The 13754-nt window shown below is 41.4% G+C and overlaps 44 pseudogenes; all 44 read left to right on the top strand.

Annotated features, from left to right (window-relative positions):
* The first annotated feature begins 17 nt into the window (after positions 1-17).
* On the top strand, positions 18-136 carry LOC137897071 (5S ribosomal RNA; annotated as a pseudogene).
* Positions 137-332: 196 nt separating this feature from the next.
* LOC137896367 (5S ribosomal RNA) lies at positions 333-451 on the top strand (annotated as a pseudogene).
* Positions 452-647: 196 nt separating this feature from the next.
* On the top strand, positions 648-766 carry LOC137897561 (5S ribosomal RNA; annotated as a pseudogene).
* A 196-nt stretch (positions 767-962) lies between these two features.
* Positions 963-1081, top strand: LOC137896388 (5S ribosomal RNA; annotated as a pseudogene).
* A 196-nt stretch (positions 1082-1277) lies between these two features.
* LOC137896527 (5S ribosomal RNA) lies at positions 1278-1396 on the top strand (annotated as a pseudogene).
* A 195-nt stretch (positions 1397-1591) lies between these two features.
* On the top strand, positions 1592-1710 carry LOC137897392 (5S ribosomal RNA; annotated as a pseudogene).
* A 196-nt stretch (positions 1711-1906) lies between these two features.
* On the top strand, positions 1907-2025 carry LOC137897560 (5S ribosomal RNA; annotated as a pseudogene).
* A 196-nt stretch (positions 2026-2221) lies between these two features.
* Positions 2222-2340, top strand: LOC137896387 (5S ribosomal RNA; annotated as a pseudogene).
* A 196-nt stretch (positions 2341-2536) lies between these two features.
* On the top strand, positions 2537-2655 carry LOC137897645 (5S ribosomal RNA; annotated as a pseudogene).
* Positions 2656-2851: 196 nt separating this feature from the next.
* Positions 2852-2970, top strand: LOC137896838 (5S ribosomal RNA; annotated as a pseudogene).
* A 196-nt stretch (positions 2971-3166) lies between these two features.
* Positions 3167-3285, top strand: LOC137897893 (5S ribosomal RNA; annotated as a pseudogene).
* Positions 3286-3480: 195 nt separating this feature from the next.
* On the top strand, positions 3481-3599 carry LOC137897391 (5S ribosomal RNA; annotated as a pseudogene).
* A 196-nt stretch (positions 3600-3795) lies between these two features.
* On the top strand, positions 3796-3914 carry LOC137897559 (5S ribosomal RNA; annotated as a pseudogene).
* Positions 3915-4110: 196 nt separating this feature from the next.
* Positions 4111-4229, top strand: LOC137896460 (5S ribosomal RNA; annotated as a pseudogene).
* Positions 4230-4425: 196 nt separating this feature from the next.
* LOC137896515 (5S ribosomal RNA) lies at positions 4426-4544 on the top strand (annotated as a pseudogene).
* A 195-nt stretch (positions 4545-4739) lies between these two features.
* Positions 4740-4858, top strand: LOC137897390 (5S ribosomal RNA; annotated as a pseudogene).
* A 196-nt stretch (positions 4859-5054) lies between these two features.
* LOC137897558 (5S ribosomal RNA) lies at positions 5055-5173 on the top strand (annotated as a pseudogene).
* A 196-nt stretch (positions 5174-5369) lies between these two features.
* On the top strand, positions 5370-5488 carry LOC137896386 (5S ribosomal RNA; annotated as a pseudogene).
* A 196-nt stretch (positions 5489-5684) lies between these two features.
* Positions 5685-5803, top strand: LOC137896920 (5S ribosomal RNA; annotated as a pseudogene).
* A 195-nt stretch (positions 5804-5998) lies between these two features.
* Positions 5999-6117, top strand: LOC137897389 (5S ribosomal RNA; annotated as a pseudogene).
* A 196-nt stretch (positions 6118-6313) lies between these two features.
* Positions 6314-6432, top strand: LOC137897556 (5S ribosomal RNA; annotated as a pseudogene).
* Positions 6433-6628: 196 nt separating this feature from the next.
* Positions 6629-6747, top strand: LOC137896384 (5S ribosomal RNA; annotated as a pseudogene).
* Positions 6748-6943: 196 nt separating this feature from the next.
* Positions 6944-7062, top strand: LOC137896363 (5S ribosomal RNA; annotated as a pseudogene).
* A 195-nt stretch (positions 7063-7257) lies between these two features.
* Positions 7258-7376, top strand: LOC137897454 (5S ribosomal RNA; annotated as a pseudogene).
* Positions 7377-7572: 196 nt separating this feature from the next.
* LOC137897555 (5S ribosomal RNA) lies at positions 7573-7691 on the top strand (annotated as a pseudogene).
* A 196-nt stretch (positions 7692-7887) lies between these two features.
* On the top strand, positions 7888-8006 carry LOC137896570 (5S ribosomal RNA; annotated as a pseudogene).
* Positions 8007-8202: 196 nt separating this feature from the next.
* LOC137897460 (5S ribosomal RNA) lies at positions 8203-8321 on the top strand (annotated as a pseudogene).
* A 196-nt stretch (positions 8322-8517) lies between these two features.
* LOC137897654 (5S ribosomal RNA) lies at positions 8518-8636 on the top strand (annotated as a pseudogene).
* A 196-nt stretch (positions 8637-8832) lies between these two features.
* LOC137897652 (5S ribosomal RNA) lies at positions 8833-8951 on the top strand (annotated as a pseudogene).
* A 196-nt stretch (positions 8952-9147) lies between these two features.
* On the top strand, positions 9148-9266 carry LOC137897883 (5S ribosomal RNA; annotated as a pseudogene).
* Positions 9267-9461: 195 nt separating this feature from the next.
* On the top strand, positions 9462-9580 carry LOC137897244 (5S ribosomal RNA; annotated as a pseudogene).
* Positions 9581-9775: 195 nt separating this feature from the next.
* Positions 9776-9894, top strand: LOC137897387 (5S ribosomal RNA; annotated as a pseudogene).
* A 196-nt stretch (positions 9895-10090) lies between these two features.
* Positions 10091-10209, top strand: LOC137897554 (5S ribosomal RNA; annotated as a pseudogene).
* Positions 10210-10405: 196 nt separating this feature from the next.
* On the top strand, positions 10406-10524 carry LOC137896383 (5S ribosomal RNA; annotated as a pseudogene).
* A 196-nt stretch (positions 10525-10720) lies between these two features.
* On the top strand, positions 10721-10839 carry LOC137896887 (5S ribosomal RNA; annotated as a pseudogene).
* A 196-nt stretch (positions 10840-11035) lies between these two features.
* LOC137896459 (5S ribosomal RNA) lies at positions 11036-11154 on the top strand (annotated as a pseudogene).
* Positions 11155-11350: 196 nt separating this feature from the next.
* Positions 11351-11469, top strand: LOC137896503 (5S ribosomal RNA; annotated as a pseudogene).
* Positions 11470-11664: 195 nt separating this feature from the next.
* LOC137897386 (5S ribosomal RNA) lies at positions 11665-11783 on the top strand (annotated as a pseudogene).
* Positions 11784-11979: 196 nt separating this feature from the next.
* On the top strand, positions 11980-12098 carry LOC137897551 (5S ribosomal RNA; annotated as a pseudogene).
* Positions 12099-12294: 196 nt separating this feature from the next.
* Positions 12295-12413, top strand: LOC137896382 (5S ribosomal RNA; annotated as a pseudogene).
* A 196-nt stretch (positions 12414-12609) lies between these two features.
* Positions 12610-12728, top strand: LOC137896918 (5S ribosomal RNA; annotated as a pseudogene).
* A 195-nt stretch (positions 12729-12923) lies between these two features.
* LOC137897385 (5S ribosomal RNA) lies at positions 12924-13042 on the top strand (annotated as a pseudogene).
* A 196-nt stretch (positions 13043-13238) lies between these two features.
* LOC137896430 (5S ribosomal RNA) lies at positions 13239-13357 on the top strand (annotated as a pseudogene).
* A 196-nt stretch (positions 13358-13553) lies between these two features.
* On the top strand, positions 13554-13672 carry LOC137897085 (5S ribosomal RNA; annotated as a pseudogene).
* Positions 13673-13754: the final 82 nt, after the last annotated feature.

The raw sequence follows: 13754 nt of genomic DNA, 5'->3' as shown, positions 1-13754 counted from the left end.
TTCTATGACGCCCTCTAGCTCACGGCCATACCTACCTGGGAGTGCCCAATCTCATCAGGTCTTGGAAGCCAAGCAGGCACGGGCCTGGTTAGTACATGTGCAGGAGACTCACCTGGAATACCAGGTGCTGTGAGCTTTTAAATTGGTCAGAATTTTGAATTGACAGAAAAAAAATCTACCTGGGATGAATGCGATCATGGAATTCAGGACTTGACGGCTGATTGTAGAAAAATGTGTTTTAGTTGTCTGGTTAAAGAAAGTTGCCTTTGTTGCTGAAGTTGTTTAAAATTGTGACAAATCTATATATACTATGTTTTCTATACTGTACTCCAGCTCACGGCCATACCTGCCTGGGAGTGCCCAAACTCGTCAGATCTTGGAAGCCAAGCAGGCACGGGCCTGGTTAGTACATGTGCAGGAGACTCACTTGGAATACCAGGTGCTGTGAGCTTTTAAATTGGTCAGAATTTTGAATTGACAGAAAAAAAATCTACCTGGGATGAATGCGATCATGGAATTCAGGACTTGACGACTGATTGTAGAAAAATGTGTTTTAGTTGTCTGGTTAAAGAAAGTTGCCTTTGTTGCTGAAGTTGTTTAAAAGTGTGACAAATCTATATATACTATGTTTTCTATGATGTGCTCTAGCTCACGGCCATACCTGCCTGGGAGTGCCCAATCCCATCAGATCTTGGAAGCCAAGCAGGCATGGGCCTGGTTAGTACATGTGCAGGAGACTCACTTGGGATACCAGGTGCTGTGAGCTTTTAAATTGGTCAGAATTTTGGATTTAAAGAAAAAAAATCTACCTGGGATGAATGCGATCATGGAATTCAAGACTTGACGACTGATTGTATAAAAATGTGTTGTCGTTGTCTGGTTAAAGAAAGTTGCCTTTGTTGCTGAAGTTGTTTAAAATTGTGACAAATCTATATATACTATGTTTTCTATACTGTACTCCAGCTCACGGCCATACCTGCCTGGGAGTGCCCAAACTCGTCAGATCTTGGAAGCCAAGCAGGCACGGGCCTGGTTAGTACATGCGCAGGAGACTCACTTGGAATACCAGGTGCTGTGAGCTTTTAAATTGGTCAGAATTTTGAATTGACAGAAAAAAAATCTACCTGGGATGAATGCGATCATGGAATTCAGGACTTGACGGCTGATTGTAGAAAAATGTGTTTTAGTTGTCTGGTTAAAGAAAGTTGCCTTTGTTGCTGAAGTTGTTTAAAATTGTGACAAATCTATATATACTATGTTTTCTATACCGTACTCCAGCTCACGGCCATACCTGCCTGGGAGTGCCCAATCTCATCAGATCTTGGAAGCCAAGCAGGCATGGGCCTGGTTAGTACATGTGCGGGAGACTCACTTGGAATACCAGGTGCTGTGAGCTTTTAAATTGGTCAGAATTTTGAATTTAAAGAAAAAAATCTTCCTGGGATGAATGCAATCATGGAATTCAGGACTTGACGACTGATTGTAGAAAAATGTGTTTTAGTTGTCTGGTTAAAGAAAGTTGCCTTTGTTGCTGAAGTTGTTTAAAATTGTGACAAATCTATATATACTATGTTTTCTATACTGTACTCCAGCTCACGGCCATACCTGCCTGGGAGTGCCCAATGTCATCAGATCTTGGAAGCCAAGCAGGCACGGGCCTGGTTAGTACATGTGCAGGAGACTCGCTTGGAATACCAGATGCTGTGAGTTTTCAAATTGGTCAGAATTTTGAATTGACAGAAAAAAAATCTACCTGGGATGAATGCGATCATGGAATTCAGGACTTGACGACTGATTGTAGAAAAATGTGTTTTAGTTGTCTGGTTAAAGAAAGTTGCCTTTGTTGCTGAAGTTGTTTAAAATTGTGACAAATCTATATATACTATGTTTTCTATGACGTGCTCTAGCTCACGGCCATACCTGCCTGGGAGTGCCCAATCCCATCAGATCTTGGAAGCCAAGCAGGCATGGGCCTGGTTAGTACATGTGCAGGAGACTCACTTGGGATACCAGGTGCTGTGAGCTTTTAAATTGGTCAGAATTTTGGATTTAAAGAAAAAAAATCTACCTGGGATGAATGCGATCATGGAATTCAAGACTTGACGACTGATTGTATAAAAATGTGTTGTCGTTGTCTGGTTAAAGAAAGTTGCCTTTGTTGCTGAAGTTGTTTAAAATTGTGACAAATCTATATATACTATGTTTTCTATACTGTGCTCCAGCTCACGGCCATACCTGCCTGGGAGTGCCCAAACTCGTCAGATCTTGGAAGCCAAGCAGGCACGGGCCTGGTTAGTACATGCGCAGGAGACTCACTTGGAATACCAGGTGCTGTGAGCTTTTAAATTGGTCAGAATTTTGAATTGACAGAAAAAAAATCTACCTGGGATGAATGCGATCATGGAATTCAGGACTTGACGGCTGATTGTAGAAAAATGTGTTTTAGTTGTCTGGTTAAAGAAAGTTGCCTTTGTTGCTGAAGTTGTTTAAAATTGTGACAAATCTATATATACTATGTTTTCTATACTGTACTCCAGCTCACGGCCATACCTGCCTGGGAGTGCCCAATCTCGTCAGATCTTGGAAGCCAAGCAGGCGCGGGCCTGGTTAGTACATGTGCAGGAGACTCACTTGGAATACCAGGTGCTGTGAGCTTTTAAATTGGTCAGAATTTTGAATTGACAGAAAAAAAATCTACCTGGGATGAATGCGATCATGGAATTCAGGACTTGACGGCTGATTGTAGAAAAATGTGTTTTAGTTGTCTGGTTAAAGAAAGTTGCCTTTGTTGCTGAAGTTGTTTAAAATTGTGACAAATCTATATATACTATGTTTTCTATACTGTACTCCAGCTCACGGCCATACCTGCCTGGGAGTGCCCAATCTCGTCAGATCCTGGAAGCCAAGCAGGCGCGGGCCTGGTTAGTACATGTGCAGGAGACTCACTTGGAATACCAGGTGCTGTGAGCTTTTAAATTGGTCAGAATTTTGAATTGACAGAAAAAAAATCTACCTGGGATGAATGCGATCATGGAATTCAGGACTTGACGGCTGATTGTAGAAAAATGTGTTTTAGTTGTCTGGTTAAAGAAAGTTGCCTTTGTTGCTGAAGTTGTTTAAAATTGTGACAAATCTATATATACTATGTTTTCTATACCGTACTCCAGCTCACGGCCATACCTGCCTGGGAGTGCCCAATCTCATCAGATCTTGGAAGCCAAGCAGGCATGGGCCTGGTTAGTACATGTGCGGGAGACTCACTTGAAATACCAGGTGCTGTGAGCTTTTAAATTGGTCAGAATTTTGAATTTAAAGAAAAAAATCTTCCTGGGATGAATGCAATCATGGAATTCAGGACTTGACGACTGATTGTAGAAAAATGTGTTTTAGTTGTCTGGTTAAAGAAAGTTGCCTTTGTTGCTGAAGTTGTTTAAAATTGTGACAAATCTATATATACTATGTTTTCTATACTGTACTCCAGCTCACGGCCATACCTGCCTGGGAGTGCCCAATGTCATCAGATCTTGGAAGCCAAGCAGGCACGGGCCTGGTTAGTACATGTGCAGGAGACTCGCTTGGAATACCAGATGCTGTGAGTTTTCAAATTGGTCAGAATTTTGAATTGACAGAAAAAAAATCTACCTGGGATGAATGCGATCATGGAATTCAGGACTTGACGACTGATTGTAGAAAAATGTGTTTTAGTTGTCTGGTTAAAGAAAGTTGCCTTTGTTGCTGAAGTTGTTTAAAATTGTGACAAATCTATATATACTATGTTTTCTATGATGTGCTCTAGCTCACGGCCATACCTGCCTGGGAGTGCCCAATCCCATCAGATCTTGGAAGCCAAGCAGGCATGGGCCTGGTTAGTACATGTGCAGGAGACTCACTTGGGATACCAGGTGCTGTGAGCTTTTAAATTGGTCAGAATTTTGGATTTAAAGAAAAAAAATCTACCTGGGATGAATGCGATCATGGAATTCAAGACTTGACGACTGATTGTATAAAAATGTGTTGTCGTTGTCTGGTTAAAGAAAGTTGCCTTTGTTGCTGAAGTTGTTTAAAATTGTGACAAATCTATATATACTATGTTTTCTATACTGTACTCCAGCTCACAGCCATACCTGCCTGGGAGTGCCCAAACTCGTCAGATCTTGGAAGCCAAGCAGGCACGGGCCTGGTTAGTACATGCGCAGGAGACTCACTTGGAATACCAGGTGCTGTGAGCTTTTAAATTGGTCAGAATTTTGAATTGACAGAAAAAAAATCTACCTGGGATGAATGCGATCATGGAATTCAGGACTTGACGGCTGATTGTAGAAAAATGTGTTTTAGTTGTCTGGTTAAAGAAAGTTGCCTTTGTTGCTGAAGTTGTTTAAAATTGTGACAAATCTATATATACTATGTTTTCTATACCGTACTCCAGCTCACGGCCATACCTGCCTGGGAGTGCCCAATCTCATCAGATCTTGGAAGCCAAGCAGGCATGGGCCTGGTTAGTACATGTGCGGGAGACTCACTTGGAATACCAGGTGCTGTGAGCTTTTAAATTGGTCAGAATTTTGAATTTAAAGAAAAAAATCTTCCTGGGATGAATGCAATCATGGAATTCAGGACTTGACGACTGATTGTAGAAAAATGTGTTTTAGTTGTCTGGTTAAAGAAAGTTGCCTTTGTTGCTGAAGTTGTTTAAAATTGTGACAAATCTATATATACTATGTTTTCTATACTGTACTCCAGCTCACGGCCATACCTGCCTGGGAGTGCCCAATGTCATCAGATCTTGGAAGCCAAGCAGGCACGGGCCTGGTTAGTACATGTGCAGGAGACTCGCTTGGAATACCAGATGCTGTGAGTTTTCAAATTGGTCAGAATTTTGAATTGACAGAAAAAAAATCTACCTGGGATGAATGCGATCATGGAATTCAGGACTTGACGACTGATTGTAGAAAAATGTGTTTTAGTTGTCTGGTTAAAGAAAGTTGCCTTTGTTGCTGAAGTTGTTTAAAATTGTGACAAATCTATATATACTATGTTTTCTATGACGTGCTCTAGCTCACGGCCATACCTGCCTGGGAGTGCCCAATCCCATCAGATCTTGGAAGCCAAGCAGGCATGGGCCTGGTTAGTACATGTGCAGGAGACTCACTTGGGATACCAGGTGCTGTGAGCTTTTAAATTGGTCAGAATTTTGGATTTAAAGAAAAAAAATCTACCTGGGATGAATGCGATCATGGAATTCAAGACTTGACGACTGATTGTATAAAAATGTGTTGTCGTTGTCTGGTTAAAGAAAGTTGCCTTTGTTGCTGAAGTTGTTTAAAATTGTGACAAATCTATATATACTATGTTTTCTATACTGTACTCCAGCTCACGGCCATACCTGCCTGGGAGTGCCCAAACTCGTCAGATCTTGGAAGCCAAGCAGGCACGGGCCTGGTTAGTACATGCGCAGGAGACTCACTTGGAATACCAGGTGCTGTGAGCTTTTAAATTGGTCAGAATTTTGAATTGACAGAAAAAAAATCTACCTGGGATGAATGCGATCATGGAATTCAGGACTTGACGGCTGATTGTAGAAAAATGTGTTTTAGTTGTCTGGTTAAAGAAAGTTGCCTTTGTTGCTGAAGTTGTTTAAAATTGTGACAAATCTATATATACTATGTTTTCTATACCGTACTCCAGCTCACGGCCATACCTGCCTGGGAGTGCCCAATCTCATCAGATTTTGGAAGCCAAGCAGGCATGGGCCTGGTTAGTACATGTGCGGGAGACTCACTTGGGATACCAGGTGCTGTGAGCTTTTAAATTGGTCAGAATTTTGAATTTAAAGAAAAAAATCTTCCTGGGATGAATGCAATCATGGAATTCAGGACTTGACGACTGATTGTAGAAAAATGTGTTTTAGTTGTCTGGTTAAAGAAAGTTGCCTTTGTTGCTGAAGTTGTTTAAAATTGTGACAAATCTATATATACTATGTTTTCTATACTGTACTCCAGCTCACGGCCATACCTGCCTGGGAGTGCCCAATGTCATCAGATCTTGGAAGCCAAGCAGGCACGGGCCTGGTTAGTACATGTGCAGGAGACTCGCTTGGAATACCAGATGCTGTGAGTTTTCAAATTGGTCAGAATTTTGAATTGACAGAAAAAAAATCTACCTGGGATGAATGCGATCATGGAATTCAGGACTTGACGACTGATTGTAGAAAAATGTGTTTTAGTTGTCTGGTTAAAGAAAGTTGCCTTTGTTGCTGAAGTTGTTTAAAATTGTGACAAATCTATATATACTATGTTTTCTATGACGTGCTCTAGCTCACGGCCATACCTGCCTGGGAGTGCCCAATCCCATCAGATCTTGGAAGCCAAGCAGGCATGGGCCTGGTTAGTACATGTGCAGGAGACTCACTTGGGATACCAGGTGCTGTGAGCTTTTAAATTGGTCAGAATTTTGGATTTAAAGAAAAAAAATCTACCTGGGATGAATGCGATCATGGAATTCAAGACTTGACGACTGATTGTATAAAAATGTGTTGTCGTTGTCTGGTTAAAGAAAGTTGCCTTTGTTGCTGAAGTTGTTTAAAATTGTGACAAATCTATATATACTATGTTTTCTATACTGTACTCCAGCTCACGGCCATACCTGCCTGGGAGTGCCCAAACTCGTCAGATCTTGGAAGCCAAGCAGGCACGGGCCTGGTTAGTACATGCGCAGGAGACTCACTTGGAATACCAGGTGCTGTGAGCTTTTAAATTGGTCAGAATTTTGAATTGACAGAAAAAAAATCTACCTGGGATGAATGCGATAATGGAATTCAGGACTTGACGGCTGATTGTAGAAAAATGTGTTTTAGTTGTCTGGTTAAAGAAAGTTGCCTTTGTTGCTGAAGTTGTTTAAAATTGTGACAAATCTATATATACTATGTTTTCTATACCGTACTCCAGCTCACGGCCATACCTGCCTGGGAGTGCCCAATCTCATCAGATCTTGGAAGCCAAGCAGGCATGGGCCTGGTTAGTACATGTGCGGGAGACTCACTTGGGATACCAGGTGCTGTGAGCTTTTAAATTGGTCAGAATTTTGAATTTAAAGAAAAAAATCTTCCTGGGATGAATGCAATCATGGAATTCAGGACTTGACGACTGATTGTAGAAAAATGTGTTTTAGTTGTCTGGTTAAAGAAAGTTGCCTTTGTTGCTGAAGTTGTTTAAAATTGTGACAAATCTATATATACTATGTTTTCTATGCTGTACTCCAGCTCACGGCCATACCTGCCTGGGAGTGCCCAATGTCGTCAGATCTTGGAAGCCAAGCAGGCACGGGCCTGGTTAGTACATGTGCAGGAGACTCGCTTGGAATACCAGATGCTGTGAGTTTTCAAATTGGTCAGAATTTTGAATTGACAGAAAAAAAATCTACCTGGGATGAATGCGATCATGGAATTCAGGACTTGACGACTGATTGTAGAAAAATGTGTTTTAGTTGTCTGGTTAAAGAAAGTTGCATTTGTTGCTGAAGTTGTTTAAAATTGTGACAAATCTATATATACTATGTTTTCTATGACGTGCTCTAGCTCACGGCCATACCTGCCTGGGAGTGCCCAATCCCATCAGATCTTGGAAGCCAAGCAGGCATGGGCCTGGTTAGTACATGTGCAGGAGACTCACTTGGGATACCAGGTGCTGTGAGCTTTTAAATTGGTCAGAATTTTGGATTTAAAGAAAAAAAATCTACCTGGGATGAATGCGATCATGGAATTCAAGACTTGACGACTGATTGTATAAAAATGTGTTGTCGTTGTCTGGTTAAAGAAAGTTGCCTTTGTTGCTGAAGTTGTTTAAAATTGTGACAAATCTATATATACTATGTTTTCTATACTGTACTCCAGCTCACGGCCATACCTGCCTGGGAGTGCCCGAACTCGTCAGATCTTGGAAGCCAAGCAGGCACGGGCCTGGTTAGTACATGCGCAGGAGACTCACTTGGAATACCAGGTGCTGTGAGCTTTTAAATTGGTCAGAATTTTGAATTGACAGAAAAAAAATCTACCTGGGATGAATGCGATCATGGAATTCAGGACTTGACGACTGATTGTATAAAAATGTGTTGTCGTTGTCTGGTTAAAGAAAGTTGCCTTTGTTGCTGAAGTTGTTTAAAATTGTGACAAATCTATATATACTATGTTTTCTATACTGTACTCCAGCTCATGGCCATACCTGCCTGGGAGTGCCCAATGTCATCAGATCTTGGAAGCCAAGCAGGCACGGGCCTGGTTAGTACATGTGCAGGAGACTCGCTTGGAATACCAGATGCTGTGAGTTTTCAAATTGGTCAGAATTTTGAATTGACAGAAAAAAAATCTACCTGGGATGAATGCGATCATGGAATTCAGGACTTGACGACTGATTGTAGAAAAATGTGTTTTAGTTGTCTGGTTAAAGAAAGTTGCCTTTGTTGCTGAAGTTGTTTAAAATTGTGACAAATCTATATATACTATGTTTTCTATACTGTACTCCAGCTCACGGCCATACCTGCCTGGGAGTGCCCAATCTCGTCAGATCTTGGAAGCCAAGCAGGCGCGGGCCTGGTTAGTACATGCGCAGGAGACTCACTTGGAATACCAGGTGCTGTGAGCTTTTAAATTGGTCAGAATTTTGAATTGACAGAAAAAAAATCTACCTGGGATGAATGCGATCATGGAATTCAGGACTTGACGGCTGATTGTAGAAAAATGTGTTTTAGTTGTCTGGTTAAAGAAAGTTGCCTTTGTTGCTGAAGTTGTTTAAAATTGTGACAAATCTATATATACTATGTTTTCTATACCGTACTCCAGCTCACGGCCATACCTGCCTGGGAGTGCCCAATCTCGTCAGATCTTGGAAGCCAAGCAGGCGCGGGCCTGGTTAGTACATGCGCAGGAGACTCACTTGGAATACCAGGTGCTGTGAGCTTTTAAATTGGTCAGAATTTTGAATTGACAGAAAAAAAATCTACCTGGGATGAATGCGATCATGGAATTCAGGACTTGACGGCTGATTGTAGAAAAATGTGTTTTAGTTGTCTGGTTAAAGAAAGTTGCCTTTGTTGCTGAAGTTGTTTAAAATTGTGACAAATCTATATATACTATGTTTTCTATACCGTACTCCAGCTCACGGCCATACCTGCCTGGGAGTGCCCAATCTCATCAGATCTTGGAAGCCAAGCAGGCATGGGCCTGGTTAGTACATGTGCAGGAGACTCACTTGGGATACCAGGTGCTGTGAGCTTTTAAATTGGTCAGAATTTTGAATTTAAAGAAAAAAATCTTCCTGGGATGAATGCAATCATGGAATTCAGGACTTGACGACTGATTGTAGAAAAATGTGTTTTAGTTGTCTGGTTAAAGAAAGTTGCCTTTGTTGCTGAAGTTGTTTAAAATTGTGACAAATCTATATATACTATGTTTTCTATACTGTACTCCAGCTCACGGCCATACCTGCCTGGGAGTGCCCAATGTCATCAGATCTTGGAAGCCAAGCAGGCACGGGCCTGGTTAGTACATGTGCGGGAGACTCACTTGAAATACCAGGTGCTGTGAGCTTTTAAATTGGTCAGAATTTTGAATTTAAAGAAAAAAATCTTCCTGGGATGAATGCAATCATGGAATTCAGGACTTGACGACTGATTGTAGAAAAATGTGTTTTAGTTGTCTGGTTAAAGAAAGTTGCCTTTGTTGCTGAAGTTGTTTAAAATTGTGACAAATCTATATATACTATGTTTTCTATACTGTACTCCAGCTCACGGCCATACCTGCCTGGGAGTGCCCAATGTCATCAGATCTTGGAAGCCAAGCAGGCACGGGCCTGGTTAGTACATGTGCAGGAGACTCGCTTGGAATACCAGATGCTGTGAGTTTTCAAATTGGTCAGAATTTTGAATTGACAGAAAAAAAATCTACCTGGGATGAATGCGATCATGGAATTCAGGACTTGACGACTGATTGTAGAAAAATGTGTTTTAGTTGTCTGGTTAAAGAAAGTTGCCTTTGTTGCTGAAGTTGTTTAAAATTGTGACAAATCTATATATACTATGTTTTCTATGACGTGCTCTAGCTCACGGCCATACCTGCCTGGGAGTGCCCAATCCCATCAGATCTTGGAAGCCAAGCAGGCATGGGCCTGGTTAGTACATGTGCAGGAGACTCACTTGGGATACCAGGTGCTGTGAGCTTTTAAATTGGTCAGAATTTTGGATTTAAAGAAAAAAAATCTACCTGGGATGAATGCGATCATGGAATTCAAGACTTGACGACTGATTGTATAAAAATGTGTTGTCGTTGTCTGGTTAAAGAAAGTTGCCTTTGTTGCTGAAGTTGTTTAAAATTGTGACAAATCTATATATACTATGTTTTCTATACTGTACTCCAGCTCACGGCCATACCTGCCTGGGAGTGCCCAAACTCGTCAGATCTTGGAAGCCAAGCAGGCACGGGCCTGGTTAGTACATGCGCAGGAGACTCACTTGGAATACCAGGTGCTGTGAGCTTTCAAATTGGTCAGAATTTTGAATTGACAGAAAAAAAATCTACCTGGGATGAATGCGATCATGGAATTCAGGACTTGACGACTGATTGTAGAAAAATGTGTTTTAGTTGTCTGGTTAAAGAAAGTTGCCTTTGTTGCTGAAGTTGTTTAAAATTGTGACAAATCTATATATACTATGTTTTCTATGACGTGCTCTGGCTCACGGCCATGCCTGCCTGGGAGTGCCCAATCTCATCAGATCTTGGAAGCCGAGCAGGCATGGGCCTGGTTAGTACATGTGCGGGAGACTCACTTGGAATACCAGGTGCTGTGAGCTTTTAAATTGGTCAGAATTTTGGATTTAAAGAAAAAAAATCTACCTGCGATGAATGCGATCATGGAATTCAAGACTTGACGACTGATTGTATAAAAATGTGTTGTCGTTGTCTGGTTAAAGAAAGTTGCCTTTGTTGCTGAAGTTGTTTAAAATTGTGACAAATCTATATATACTATGTTTTCTATACTGTACTCCAGCTCACAGCCATACCTGCCTGGGAGTGCCCAAACTCGTCAGATCTTGGAAGCCAAGCAGGCACGGGCCTGGTTAGTACATGCGCAGGAGACTCACTTGGAATACCAGGTGCTGTGAGCTTTTAAATTGGTCAGAATTTTGAATTGACAGAAAAAAAATCTACCTGGGATGAATGCGATCATGGAATTCAGGACTTGACGGCTGATTGTAGAAAAATGTGTTTTAGTTGTCTGGTTAAAGAAAGTTGCCTTTGTTGCTGAAGTTGTTTAAAATTGTGACAAATCTATATATACTATGTTTTCTATACCGTACTCCAGCTCACGGCCATACCTGCCTGGGAGTGCCCAATCTCATCAGATCTTGGAAGCCAAGCAGGCATGGGCCTGGTTAGTACATGTGCGGGAGACTCACTTGGAATACCAGGTGCTGTGAGCTTTTAAATTGGTCAGAATTTTGAATTTAAAGAAAAAAATCTTCCTGGGATGAATGCAATCATGGAATTCAGGACTTGACGACTGATTGTAGAAAAATGTGTTTTAGTTGTCTGGTTAAAGAAAGTTGCCTTTGTTGCTGAAGTTGTTTAAAATTGTGACAAATCTATATATACTATGTTTTCTATACTGTACTCCAGCTCACGGCCATACCTGCCTGGGAGTGCCCAATGTCATCAGATCTTGGAAGCCAAGCAGGCACGGGCCTGGTTAGTACATGTGCAGGAGACTCGCTTGGAATACCAGATGCTGTGAGTTTTCAAATTGGTCAGAATTTTGAATTGACAGAAAAAAAATCTACCTGGGATGAATGCGATCATGGAATTCAGGACTTGACGACTGATTGTAGAAAAATGTGTTTTAGTTGTCTGGTTAAAGAAAGTTGCCTTTGTTGCTGAAGTTGTTTAAAATTGTGACAAATCTATATATACTATGTTTTCTATGACGTGCTCTAGCTCACGGCCATACCTGCCTGGGAGTGCCCAATCCCATCAGATCTTGGAAGCCAAGCAGGCATGGGCCTGGTTAGTACATGTGCAGGAGACTCACTTGGGATACCAGGTGCTGTGAGCTTTTAAATTGGTCAGAATTTTGGATTTAAAGAAAAAAAATCTACCTGGGATGAATGCGATCATGGAATTCAAGACTTGACGACTGATTGTATAAAAATGTGTTGTCGTTGTCTGGTTAAAGAAAGTTGCCTTTGTTGCTGAAGTTGTTTAAAATTGTGACAAATCTATATATACTATGTTTTCTATACTGTACTCCAGCTCACGGCCATACCTGCCTGGGAGTGCCCAAACTCGTCAGATCTTGGAAGCCAAGCAGGCACGGGCCTGGTTAGTACATGCGCAGGAGACTCACTTGGAATACCAGGTGCTGTGAGCTTTTAAATTGGTCAGAATTTTGAATTGACAGAAAAAAAATCTACCTGGGATGAATGCGATCATGGAATTCAGGACTTGACGGCTGATTGTAGAAAAATGTGTTTTAGTTGTCTGGTTAAAGAAAGTTGCCTTTGTTGCTGAAGTTGTTTAAAATTGTGACAAATCTATATATACTATGTTTTCTATACCGTACTCCAGCTCACGGCCATACCTGCCTGGGAGTGCCCAATCTCATCAGATTTTGGAAGCCAAGCAGGCATGGGCCTGGTTAGTACATGTGCGGGAGACTCACTTGGGATACCAGGTGCTGTGAGCTTTTAAATTGGTCAGAATTTTGAATTTAAAGAAAAAAATCTTCCTGGGATGAATGCAATCATGGAATTCAGGACTTGACGACTGATTGTAGAAAAATGTGTTTTAGTTGTCTGGTTAAAGAAAGTTGCCTTTGTTGCTGAAGTTGTTTAAAATTGTGACAAATCTATATATACTATGTTTTCTATACTGTACTCCAGCTCACGGCCATACCTGCCTGGGAGTGCCCAATGTCATCAGATCTTGGAAGCCAAGCAGGCACGGGCCTGGTTAGTACATGTGCAGGAGACTCGCTTGGAATACCAGATGCTGTGAGTTTTCAAATTGGTCAGAATTTTGAATTGACAGAAAAAAAATCTACCTGGGATGAATGCGATCATGGAATTCAGGACTTGACGACTGATTGTAGAAAAATGTGTTTTAGTTGTCTGGTTAAAGAAAGTTGCCTTTGTTGCTGAAGTTGTTTAAAATTGTGACAAATCTATATATACTATGTTTTCTATGACGTGCTCTAGCTCACGGCCATACCTGCCTGGGAGTGCCCAGTCCCATCAGATCTTGGAAGCCAAGCAGGCATGGGCCTGGTTAGTACATGTGCAGGAGACTCACTTGGGATACCAGGTGCTGTGAGCTTTTAAATTGGTCAGAATTTTGGATTTAAAGAAAAAAAATCTACCTGGGATGAATGCGATCATGGAATTCAAGACTTGACGACTGATTGTATAAAAATGTGTTGTCGTTGTCTGGTTAAAGAAAGTTGCCTTTGTTGCTGAAGTTGTTTAAAATTGTGACAAATCTATATATACTATGTTTTCTATACTGTACTCCAGCTCACGGCCATACCTACCTGGGAGTGCCCAAACTCGTCAGATCTTGGAAGCCAAGCAGGCACGGGCCTGGTTAGTACATGCGCAGGAGACTCACTTGGAATACCAGGTGCTGTGAGCTTTTAAATTGGTCAGAATTTTGAATTGACAGAAAAAAAATCTACCTGGGATGAATGCGATCATGGAATTCAGGACTTGACGGC

The sequence above is a fragment of the Brachionichthys hirsutus genome, chromosome 7 (assembly GCF_040956055.1).
Source record: "Brachionichthys hirsutus isolate HB-005 chromosome 7, CSIRO-AGI_Bhir_v1, whole genome shotgun sequence".
In the NCBI taxonomy this organism is placed as follows: Eukaryota; Metazoa; Chordata; class Actinopteri; order Lophiiformes; family Brachionichthyidae; genus Brachionichthys; species Brachionichthys hirsutus.
The sequence above is the reverse complement of the archived record's forward strand: the minus strand, read 5'-3'. Positions and strand labels throughout refer to the sequence as shown.